Consider the following 11,380-nt stretch of genomic DNA (forward strand, 5'->3'; position numbering starts at 1 on the left):
ATCTGACAACAAGCACATATGTAATTGATTTATTGATTAATAATTAAAGTGCTTTAAAAGCTTGAACCCCATTAATCACTGCTTGCAGCTATATTTAGGGGGCCAAGCAGCAAAGCTGCTGGAACCCTATTGTAATTTTTTCTTCTTTTTGTCTGCCATTAAAGTGTCTGAGTGTCACAGACCGTAAGTCGTGGAGACACCAAACTTGGCAGGATGATCCCAAATCCCCCCCACTACTCAGGCGCACAAACACACACCCATCTGATCCTAGGTGGCACTATAATAAACACTTTTATGTTTTGACTTATATCTCTGCAACCGTAACGCCCATTTCACACATGATCCTTTTGCAGTACGTATGCAGTACATATTTTTTTCAGTACCCATGTTAACAGGTAAGAGCATTCAGACCGCACGTGGATACAGCATGGCAATGCATTGCAGGAGCAGTGCAGAAGCGGCAGTGCAGCAAACATTTCCACACAGAGTCTATTTTTTCTGTGCTGCACGACCTGAATTAAAGTGATAGAGCATTCTTCATGGTCAAAGTGAACATGGACTGACACGAAAATGTAGCATTTTCAACATAAATGCATATCATTAAAGTCTACTCTGTTTCACAGTCACCATACGACTTGGGTAAAGCAAAGAAAACCAAAACACACTATTACCAGGAATTGCAAATATAACAAATGTGATCAGAAGTATATCTAAAGAATTGTTTTTTTTTTTTTCATGTGAAATACACTACACAGCATGTTATATTGTGTGGGGGAGGGGGGGAGACACTTGCATCTCAGCAGAAAGCGGCAATCACGTGACAGGCTGGTGGTCGGAGAACTTCACTTTACCTCACAATTGGAAAAACAAGACATAATGGATGACACTCGTCTCATCGTGGCATTTTGAATTTTATGAAAAACCTACCTTTTAGAACTCCTAGACCTTTAGTCCGATCAGCACAAAATTTGGTATACATCATCTACAGAACCCCCTGACAAAAAGATATCAAAATCATTTTTATACCTCAATTAATTCCAAAGATATTAATGATACAATTCCTTTGGTTTAACGTGATTTGAGTAATTGATCAATATTTACTCAATGCAAATACCAAACATAATCAAACTCAATATACGTAGTCAACAGAATGTTTAGAAGATGTCAGCAAAGTTTTGTACAATTCCGCCCAAAGGGGGTGCTTCAATTAAAAACTGTTATAACTTCTCAGCGGTTTAAGCAGCAAAATATGCTTCTTCATTGGTTCAAATGCTAACATATCCTTAAAAAATCTATTCGACAAATTAACAAAAATGGCCGCCAAGGCCAATCAAATATCAGCACCTTATAACTTGTATTGGGAGTGGTCGAGGGTTATGGAAATTACTATACGCAAGCAGAGTTTCAACTTGAAGCAACATATCAAATTTTGTGACAATCGACCACACGGTGGTGCTATAATTAGCTAATTTGTGTTTTTGCTAATAAATCCAGAACGGTATAGACTACAATAAAATTTTGTAGCTTCTCTGAATCCACCAGTGCCCTCCAATGATATGGTCACATGGAATTCCATTCCCGCAAGAAAACTTTTTTATCACATATATTTTTTTTGAAAAACCTACTTTTTCAAACTCGTCCTAGGCCGTTTTCCCAATTCACATGAAACTTGGCATACATCATCTACAGACACTCCTGACAAAAAATTTTCAACAGATTTTTTATACGTCTAATTGTTCCGAAGATATAAGCAAATATATTTTGGGGTGTGGCTTACAATGACTATTTAGCTTGTATCATGTGAGCACATTTTTTAACCTTAACAATACTTTGTACACATAGACAAGAGAACACTCTGAGGTTACAAGCCGAGTTTAGTTCATTTTTGTTGCTAGAGGGAGCTATAACTGTGCTAAAAGCAGTTGAATTAACTCCAGAACCGTATATGATAAATATACGTGTACATATATATATATATTTCTGTGAATCCATCAGTGCCTCCAAATCATTTGGTTACATGAATTTCCATTCCAACTTGTCTACCATTTTGATTTGATTGAAAAAACTACTTTTTCGAACTCCTAGGCTGTTTGCCTTATTCACACGAAACTTTGTACACATTATCTGCAGTTATTCCTTACAAAAAGTAATCAAAAGAATTATGATATGTCAAATCGTTCAGAAGATATTAGCTGATAGGTTTTTAGATGTGGCCTGTTATGACTAATTGACCCATATCTTGTGAGCACAATTTATACACTTAACAAAATTTAATATTCATGCACAAAATAACATTTTGAAGTAACATGCATAATTTCATAAATTTGGCAGTGTTATAACAGAAGCAATCGTCAACAAGCATGGTGACTGGGGCAGAGGGCCCTCTGCCCAAGGAAGATGCAGTTTGCCAACAGGGAAACGAACTAGCGGAAGATATACGTTGCATAAGGTTACCTACAGGGAACCACCACATGCGGAGCACCTACCCCAGTACAGGGCTTAGTTAGCACGTGTACTGATCCGGCAGCGAGTCTCTCTGCAAACTTGTCTGCCACAGGGCTTTGAGGAAATCAACCAGGAAATACTGTTTGTGAACACTACTGGGAGTTAACGGTGCACGTCTTCAGCTCAGGGGAGGTGAAAGGCGCAATGTGCAAGCGATACACCCAGCTGGCTGTCCCGGACTTAGCTGCTTGTGCGTGCCACTACACGGGACAAACCCGGTTCCACCCGGAGATTGTAACATCAGGGCTAGTTCTGCCTCCTCCTGGGGCAGCGCTTGCAGTTTCACTACCTGGTCCCTAAAAGGGGTCGTGGGAACCTTGGGCACATAGCCTAGTCGGGGTCTCAGAAACACATGAGAGTAGCCCGGACCGAACTCCAGGCATGTTTCGCTGACAGAGAACGCTTGCAGGTCTCCTACCCTCTTGATGGAAGTGAGCGCAGTCAGGAGGGCAGTCTTCAAGGAGAGTGCCTTAAGCTCAGCTGAGTGCAAAGGCTCAAAGGGAGCTCTCTGTAGAACCTGAAGAACTACAGAGAGGTCCCATGAGGGAACGAGTCGCAGTCTGAAGGGATTCAACCTCCTGGTGCCTCTCAGGAACCTGATGATAAGGTTGTGCTTCCCTAAGGACTTACCGTCATCTTTGTTGTGGTGTGCCGCTATAGCGGCTCCATACACCTTCAAGGTGGAAGGGGACAGCCGCCACTTAGCGAACAGATGCCACTTAAAGGCACAAAGACACCTCATAGAGGGGGCCCTAGCCTGAGTGATCGTGTCTACCACCGCGGGTGGTAGACCGCTTAGGTCTTCCAAGTCCCATCCAGGGGCCAGACATGGAGATTCCAGAGGTCTGGTCGTGGGTGCCAGATGGTGCCCCGTCCCTGAGAAAGAAGGTCCTTCCTCAGGGGAATTTGCCGGGGGGGGCTGTCGCGAGGAGCGTGAGGTCCGAGAACCACGTCTGGGTGGGCCAGTAGGGTGCTACCAGGATGACCTGCTCCTCATCCTCCCTGACCTTGCACAGGTTCTGTGCAAGTAGGCTCACTGGGTGAACCGCATATTTGCGAAGTCTAGGGGGCCAGCTGTGTGCCAGCGCGTCTATACCAAGAGGTGCCTCAGTCAGGGCGTACCAGAGCGGGCAGTGGGAGGATTCTTGGGAGGCAAATAGGTCTACCTGTGCCTGTCTGAATCGACTCCAGATCAGCTGGACCACCTGAGGGTGGAGTCTCCACTCTCCCCTGAGGGTAACCTGCTGTGACAGCTAGGATTAGCCAATCGTCAAGATAGTTGAGGATGCGAATGCCCACTTCCCTTAGCGGGGCAAGGGCTGCCTCTGCGACCTTTGTGAAGACGCGAGGGGACAAGGAGAGACCGAAAGGGAGGACCTTGTACTGATACGCCCGACCCTCGAATGTAAACCGCAGGAAGGGTCTGTGTCGAGGTAGAATCAAGACGTGGAAGTACGCATCCTTCAGGTCTACCTGTAAAGCCCCTTCTTCATCTCGGCCAGAGGGACAAGCTCTATCGCATCCTTCTGTAGGAGGGTAGCGATCTCCGAATGCAAGGGAGCAGCGTTCTCACCCTTCACCAAGGTGAAGTGGATGCCGCTGAACCTGGGCGGACACCTAGTGAACTGAATCGCGTAGCCGAGTCAGACGGTCTGGATCAGCCATCGCGATGGATTGGAAAGCGCAAGCCACGCATTCAAGCTCTGAGTGAGGGGGACCAAGGGGACAATCTCATTGGACGTACCGGCAGGTGGGGCCTCGCGGCAGGGCGGAGCCCAAGGTGCCACGCCATGTTTTGGCTGTGCTGAGTTCAGGGACATCGAAGCACTTACCTGGCTCCTTGTGACCACCCCCAGAACAGCCTGGGACGGTGAAGGAAGAGGCACATCGGGGGCGGATTTGTGCCACAGCTGGGCGCGTAGGGGTGGGGAGACCGCCGCTGGAGCGCCAAATCTGCAAAGATGGAAAGGTGGACGGTGCACACCGGGTACGTGACCCAGGGAACGAGGAAACTGATCTTTTTCTGAACTGTTGGGTACTGCAGCCACTTGGGCATGCAGCAAAATTAAATGAAAAAGCAACAAAAAATTCTCCTCTCAGCCCTCCACCGAGGGATGGAGTGGTCTGCTTACCAGCTCCAAGGTGGGTTTCGTCGTCCCTGGGTCGCCCATCTCAGGGGCGCTTCAAAGCCTTCCGAGGGTTCCGAAGGGGCGGGTTGCGGCGGAGCCGGTGCAGTCACCGTAGGGGGATGCCCTTGGCGATGAGCAGGCATGGTGCGGGATCTTGAGCCGTGCCGGGGCAGGATGTGCCGGATAGCCTCTGTCTGCTGCTTCACCGACGAGAACTGCTGGGCAAAGTCCTCGACGGTGTCACCAAATAGGCCAACCTGGGAAATGGGGGCCCATCTCGACCAGGTTGAGCCAAAGGTGGGCGCTCCTGGACCACTAAGGAGGACATCGCCCACCCGAGAGACCACGCCGTGACCTTCGTCGCCCGGAGAGCGAGGTCGGTCGTCGAGCGCAGCTCCTGCATCAAATCTGGGGCAGAACTACCCTCGTGCAGTTCCTTTAGCGCCTTGGCTTGGTGGACTTGCAGGAGAGCCATGGCGTGCAGGGTGGAGGCGGCTTGTCCAGTGGCACTGTAGGCTTTGGCCTCAGGGACGACATGAACCTACAGGCCTTGGACGGGAGCTTTGGGCGTCCACACCAGGTGGCAGCGCTCTGCTGGCATAGGTGCACCGCGAGCGCCATTATCCACCGGGGGAATAGCCCCTAGCCATCGAGGGTAGTGAGGGCGGGGGAGCTGAAAGATCGGGACCGGGCAGTAAAAGGTGCCTCCTACGATCTTGTCAGCTCCTCATGCGCTTCCGGGATGAAAGGAACTGGAGCGGGGCGTGGCTGCTTTGAGTGGTGCTGCGAGCCCAGGAACCAATCATCGAGCCGCGAGGGTTCAGGGGAGAGCAGAGGGTTCCACTCTAACCCGACGCTCGCGGCTGCCTGGGAAAGCATGTCCGTCATTTCCGCATCAGCCTGTGACTGGGCAACCGTACCCGAGGGGAGGAGCCCAGCTGAGGCTTCTGCGTCCGACTGGATGAGCCTGCTCTCCGATGCTGCGCTCAGAGCTCATCAGCTTCGCGGGCTCCGAACAAGAGGTCGAACTCGCCGTGAGACGAGCCGGCGGACTCATCTGGAAGCCCGATTGGGGCAGATGAGCGTGCTGGGGAATGGGAGGTCCGTGGGGGGATACCCGGTGAAGGTGGTCCCATTGGGGTCCCCAAATCACCCCCAGTGCTAGCCGCACTGGCCTCATACCCATAGGTAGTAGGACCGCAACGTTGCCATGGTCATGTTCTCGCAGTGAGTACATGATCCATTCACGAACGCTGTCTCCGCATGGGTCGTGCCCAGACACAAAAGATAGCGATCATGACCGTCAGAAGTTGAGAGGTAACGACCGCAACCAGGAATATCACACAAACGGAAAAGGCATCTTTAAAAAGATGCATCTTTAAAAAGACGTTCGGTGTGTGCTGCTCTTTTAGAGAAATATACTCTTTTAGGAAAATATACTCTTTTTTTTCTGCCGAAGCGCCCAGGGGCATTCTCTGCAGTGCACCAGTGCAGAGGAGGGAGAAGCCGCTGAAATGCACCGTCAGATCCAGCAGAGGTGAATGAACAGTCAGCTCAGTAAACATAAACCATTCGGCTCTGAAGAGAAAATCTGAATGAGTGGTTGCATACCAGCTCCTTTTATACCCGTATGTCCGGGGGATTGGTATGCAAATACCACTCGCCAATTTTCATTGGCCTGTTATCAAAAACCAGAGCTGTCTCGGGCTCCCAAGAGTGACCCCTAGTGTCACTACATCAACACAACGTCGAGTGAGTGACAGATAGGGAAAGCTATTATTACAGCTGCATTTTTAAGCAGTTAGAAATATGGAGATAGAGAGGCTGTTTTACTGTTTGTCCACCAGAAGGAGCCACAAGACAAAAAATTTTAAATGTCTGATTCCACAGAAATTCTAGCATATTGTATTTTTCCACAGCCCCTGTAAATCAGATAATCTTTTTAAGTCCATTATGTATGGCTGTCTGACTGTCATTAAACTGTTGCAGGGATTACATAATGGTTAAACATTCCGTGCTTCTTAATTCAGCTCATTTTTAACATGCTTACATCTCAGTTATGGATTAACTTTGAGGTAACATGCAAAATGTAATAATTTTGGCATGGCTTTAACATAAGAAATACTTAATTTCTCAACTGTATTTCAGGCAATAGGCTGAAAAGGCTGTTGTACTGTTTGTCTATTTAAAGGTAGACTAAGTGTGGGTTGCACCAACCTGGATTAATCTTACATTTATATTAAATCAAGGTTTATCTGATAATTCTGTTGCACAAAATGTTAAACTTTGTTTAAAAATAATCAGGGTTACATTTAAATCATCATTTTGATCCTGATTTAAATTTCACAGTAAATCTGAATTAACTTTAATCCTGTTGCTCCAATACTTTAAATTCTAATTTGTCTTATTATTTATTTATTTTGTATTAGTGTAATAAATATTAATTTTATTTGATATAATTTATTACCCTTATTTTTTTGTTTATTTGTCATCCAAGACATTTATCAAAACAGACACTTTAAAATAGTTTTATTTAGGTTTTGCAAAGACGCAGAGGCCTGTGATCATGCTAACTTTCCAAAACCAGAAAGATGCCCAAACTTGGTACTACACCTTGACTTTTATTAAAAAATATCAATCTGTGAGGCAAAGGTTCTACATTACATGATAACACTTGTTTAACAAACATTTCCAAAGACATTTGTTCTAATCATGCTACATTGTACTCTTTCTATAAGCACCTGTAACGCAAAGGTGAGCATTGCAGCATCATTTACAGAATAATATGATTGCTCTGACCAGTCTAACTCCTGCTACGCTAACAGGATCGTTCCAATTAATAGTACTTGTCTATTGTTAACCAGTTGTTAATTTTTGCATTTTATGATTATGCATATGCGCTTATAGGCCTTAAGCAGCTTGAACCCTGATAACTGCTGCTTGCACCTATATTTATTATTAGGGGCCAAGCACTGAAGGTGCGTAGGCACCTATTGTTTCTGTTAGTGTTCTTTTTATTATTATTATTATTATTATTATTATTATTATTATTATTATTCTGCATAGGTGTCCTATGGCAGCCCATAGAACCAACCGAAAAGTTATGACATTTTGCACACAGGTAGAGGACAGTGCTACCATAGCAAATTTGGAGTCTTTATCTCAAACCATCTTGCACCACCAACAGTTCAAAGTTTCATTCATGTTTATGCTAATAATTTTTGAACCTTAAGTTCTAGACACTTTGGGTCAACTTCTGTTGTTTTAAATGTGCTCTATAAATAAAGGTTGACTTGACTTGACTAGAGACAAAAATATTTTTTTCCCTGATGCCTGAGCTCATGCCAAATCGAAAGCTAGATGGAGAATGGAGAAAGCTCCATTTTGAATTTTCAGAAAACCCTACTTTTTTAAACTCGTCCTAGGCCACATGTCCGATTTGCACGAAAATTGGCATGTGTCATCTGGAGACACTCATGACAAAAATGTATTAAAAACATTTTGATAGACCAAACCATTTTTGAATGGTGCTTCAACAAATTCAACAAAGAATGTGGCAAATTTAATTTGAGGCAGTGTCTCCACAACTCTTTGACGGATTGTGACGAAACTTGGTATGTGTCATAGCCATTGTGTCCTGAGGTGACCTGCAGCGTTTCAGCACAGTGCCCCCTACGGGTCAGGAGATATAAAAAACATTTTGCTTAAAACTTCTGGCACCCCCCAAAAAACATGGATGGTGTCTCCATCTTCAGAAAGGTATTGCCAGCAGATGGGTGTGTCCTTAAGACCAAGCCTATACAATCTAGAGGGGGTCCAATAAAATCTATGTAAAATCTTAAATTGCATTAGGCGAACCCTTGCATCTCTAGATGCAGACTTTATGTTTTTTAGAATCCTTGCCCACACTCCCTCCTCCAATAACAAATTTAAATCTATCCCATAATCTTTTGAGAGAATTTAAAGCTCCGTCCCCCAGACTCTGAATTAACAGGGAGTAATACACTGATGCCTCATGAGCCTTCCCAAAAGCAGCAATCACCTCTTCCAGAGTATCTGTCATCTAGGGGGGTGTATGCTACTCCCAAAAACAGAGCAGAGCAGGTGGCGCAGCTTACTTATAAAATTGAGATCTGGGAATCCCAAAATGTTGAATCAAATTTTCAAAAGATCTCAATACTCCACTCTCATATAGGTCACCAAGTGTATTAACCCCCCTCACAATCCAATCTGACCAACAGAAAGGGGACTTATTAATACATAGTTTAAGGTTCAGCCATATGCTCGAGGCTATGTTTAAATAAATATCAGAATTAAACACTCTGGACACTTTTGTCCATATCGAGTGCAAATGCAAAATAACGGGGTGCGACTTAACCTCTCCGGCTAGTTTAATCTAAAGTCTTTGCAGTGGCGAGATAGGGGCAAGAACTTCCTTTTCAATACAAAACCAGGGAGGAGTGAGCCAAATGTCTATGACTGAATGCATAATAATAAAACAAAATCTTGGGTAGGTCTAACCCACCTTTGTCAATCGGCCTATGTAACTTATTAAAATTTAACCAAATAAAGGACTTCGCTATGCTATCAAATTGCTTGAAATAAGAGAGGGGGACATCTACAGGGAGTGACTGTAGCAGGTAATTGAATTTTGGAATACAATTCATTTTAATAACATTAACCTTCCCAAACATCGATAAGTGTAATGAAGCCCACATGTCCACATCATTCGAAAACCTTTTTATTAAGGGATCAAAATTAATTCTGACTAAATCAGACAAATTTGCTGGGAATAAAATTCCCAAATACTTAATTCCCTGTTTGGGCCACTGGAAGGCACCCGGCTGGACGGCCGTTACTGGACAGTACGCTGTCAAAGCCAAAGCTTCAGATTAAAACCAATTGACTTTGTATCCTGAGAATTTGGAAAAGGAGTTAATAATTCTGTGGAGGCAAGGCATAGATCTAGTAGGGTCGGAGACGAATAATAAAATATCATCTGCGTAAAGCAGAAGCTTATGCGCCACACCTCCCGCCGTCACCCCTGGAAAATCATCCTCCTTTCTTATCACGGCTGCTAATGGTTGCAGGGCAAGACAGAACAATAATGGGGAAAGAGGGCAACCCTGCCAGGTGCCCCTATCCAGAGTAAAATAATCTGAAATTAACCTATTTCTTTGCACCGCTGCTACAGGGTGTCTATAAAGTAACTTAATCCAACCAATAAATGTACTCCCGAACCCATACATTTCCAAAATCTTAAAAAGATTATCCCATTCTACCATATCAAACGCATTTTCGGCATCAAGAGAGATGGCAGCGACCGGAGATTGATCATTCGCTACTGACCACATGATATTGATGAGACGCCTGATATTATCAGGAGAGATATGGCCTCAAATAAACCCCACCTGATCTATATGTATAAGTGATGTCATAACTTTACTTAATCGATTAGCCAGAATTTTTGACAAAATTATTACATTTAACCTGATCAGGGAAATTGGGCGGTAACTTTTACACTCGCTTGGATCTTTGTCCTTTTTAAGAATCAGACTGATCCGGGCGTGTGTCATGGTTGGAGGAAGCTTTCTGTTCTTTAATGATTCCGTATAAACTTCTAACAAAAGTGGAGCCAGTTCTGTAGCATAAGATTTGAAAAACTCAGAGGAAAAGCCGTCAGGCCCCGGAGCCTTGCCTATAGGCAAGGCCTTAATTACCTCATCGAGCCCCTCCAAGATTATCTCAGAATCAAGAGAATTGTTTTGCACAGTCATCAGTTTAGGGAGATCTAATGGTTCCACAAAGTTCCTAATATCTTCATCAGTGGTGAAGACGTGGAACTATAGAGATCAAAATAGAAATCTTTAAAAGCATTATTAATATCAGTGGCTGAGGTAAATATTTCACCACCAGCAGATTTCACTGAGGGAATGGTAGAAGAAGTCTCTCTCTGCTTTATATATCTAGCCAAAAGTTTTCCTGCTTTGTCCCCCGACTCAAAGTATGACTGTCTTGCCCTGAATAACCAAAACTCCACTTTCCGTGACAAAATAGTATTATATCTATATTTCAATCGGGTCAATTCTCTGAGGCCATCAGATGACATATGGCGCTTCAGCTCTGCCTCAGCACTTTTAATATTTCCTTCCAACTCCACAAGTTCTTGTGCTTTGGATTTTTTAATGAATGAGGCATACTGTATGATCCGACCCCTAAGAACTGCCTTAAGTGCCTCCCAAGCCACGCCCACAGAGGATACTGAGGACCAGTTGGTCTCCATATAAATATTGATTTCAGTCTTTAACATTTGTTGGAAATCAGGATTTTGCAAAAGGGACACATTAAGGCACCAACTATATGATTTCTTTTTCTCTGTATATGGCAACACCTCTAAACTCACTAGAGCGTGATCTGAGACTAAGATATTTCCAATTGAGCAATCAACAACAGATGAAATGAGGGATTTGGATATAAAAAAAATCTATTCTAGAATAAATCTTATGGACTGATGAAAAAAATGTATAGTCCCTACCGGATGGGTTCAAAAGTCTCCAAATATCCGTAAGACCAAGATTTTTACACATCCTGTGAAGCGTCAATGTTGCTTTAGGGGGTTTACACACTTTTGCTTCACTATGATCAAGGACTGAGTCCATCAAAAGATTAAAGTCTCCTCCCAATATTATATCACGAGGGGTGCCAGCAGCTTGCAGCATCCCTTCAAGATCTATAAAAAAGCCCTG

The sequence above is a fragment of the Myxocyprinus asiaticus genome, chromosome 41 (assembly GCF_019703515.2).
Source record: "Myxocyprinus asiaticus isolate MX2 ecotype Aquarium Trade chromosome 41, UBuf_Myxa_2, whole genome shotgun sequence".
NCBI classification, from domain to species: Eukaryota; Metazoa; Chordata; class Actinopteri; order Cypriniformes; family Catostomidae; genus Myxocyprinus; species Myxocyprinus asiaticus.